This window comes from Nicrophorus vespilloides, unplaced genomic scaffold, assembly GCF_001412225.1.
Source record: "Nicrophorus vespilloides isolate i.1.1-1 unplaced genomic scaffold, Nicve_v1.0, whole genome shotgun sequence".
In the NCBI taxonomy this organism is placed as follows: domain Eukaryota; kingdom Metazoa; phylum Arthropoda; class Insecta; order Coleoptera; family Silphidae; genus Nicrophorus; species Nicrophorus vespilloides.
In genome coordinates, this window is record NW_017098889.1 from 1 (window position 1) to 1,428 (window position 1,428).

Sequence of the window (1,428 nt, forward strand, 5' to 3'; positions counted from 1 at the left end):
AAAAGCAGTGTTTTTACATTTAATTGATTTACTCGAAAACTATAATACATAGAATTAATTCAAAAGATGCATGTAAAAGCTGAATGTTTGGGGAATCCAACAAGTGTAGATACATTCCTGTGCTCTTATGCAAATTGCTGTAATGCGCGTTCCTTTTATGAAAGGGGAGGCGCCGAATAATTACATACTTTTGAGGGAGGCGTAGTAACTTCAAGTTTGGAAACCACTGTCCTAAATGATGACTAAGTGCAGCGTCGTTATTGTTGCATAGTTATTAATAAAATGATTAAGGCGCCATCTCTTGTATCAAATATTTGAAGTTGTCAAAAAAAAATGAAGCTTGTATCCAAAATGATGACTAAGTACAGCGTCGTTATGGTGCGTCACGGTGAGTCCGAATGGAACAAAAAGAACCTCTTCTGCGGTTGGTTCGACGCCGAACTCAGTGATCGAGGTTTGATCGAAGCAAGAAACGCGGGAGCACTTCTGAAGAAAGCCCAAATCAAACTGGACAAAGTCTACACTTCGGTGCTTCGCAGAACGAAAGCGACTGCCGAAACCATCCTAGCGGAACTCCAACAAACCGGTATTCCCATCGAAGCTAACTGGAGGTTAAACGAACGCCACTACGGCGCTCTAACCGGTTTAAACAAAGTGGAAACCGCTGCGAAATATGGGAACGAGCAAGTGGCAATTTGGAGGAGAAGTTTCGATGTACCGCCACCGCCTATGGAGAAAGACCATCCCTATTACGCATCCATCTTCAAAGATGATAGATATAAAAAATACATGAAAGAGGATGAGATCCCATCCAGCGAATCGTTGAAACTTACGATTGAGCGCGCTCTTCCGTTTTGGAACGGCACTATAGTACCGGAAATCAAAAATGGTAGCAGAGTCCTGATCGTTGCACATGGAAGCAGTTTACGTGGAATCGTCACGCATTTGGATAATTTATCCGACGATCAAATCATGGCTTTAAATTTACCAACAGGTATACCGTTTACTTACACTCTGGATGACAAGTTCAAACCGATTCCTGGTGGCAGCATGCAATTCTTCGGAGACCCGGATGATGTGAGAAAAGCCATGGAAACTGTTGCTAATCAAGCGAGAAGTAAATAAAAAAACAAAAAACACTAGTTTGATAACCGTTTCAAAGAGATCCACTTTACCCACAATCTACATCATTAAAAAATATTTAAAAAAAACGAAGTCAAGAGCACCGCAATAACATAAATATAATAATAGATGATTACACACGACAATCTATATAAAAACATAAGTATATAGATAATTTCTATGAGTTTACATGTATTTTGTACACAGAAATTTAAAAAAAGTACAGTTTCGAAAATTATCAAGATTAGACGATTAACGCTTCGAAAAGTATCGATTCCGATTTTTCAATTAAATTAATTGCTTTAA

General features: G+C 38.7%; 1 pseudogene; it reads left to right on the plus strand.

Annotated features, from left to right (window-relative positions):
• Window positions 1–351: 351 nt before the first annotated feature.
• LOC108563452 lies at window positions 352–1,222 on the plus strand (annotated as a pseudogene).
• Window positions 1,223–1,428: the final 206 nt, after the last annotated feature.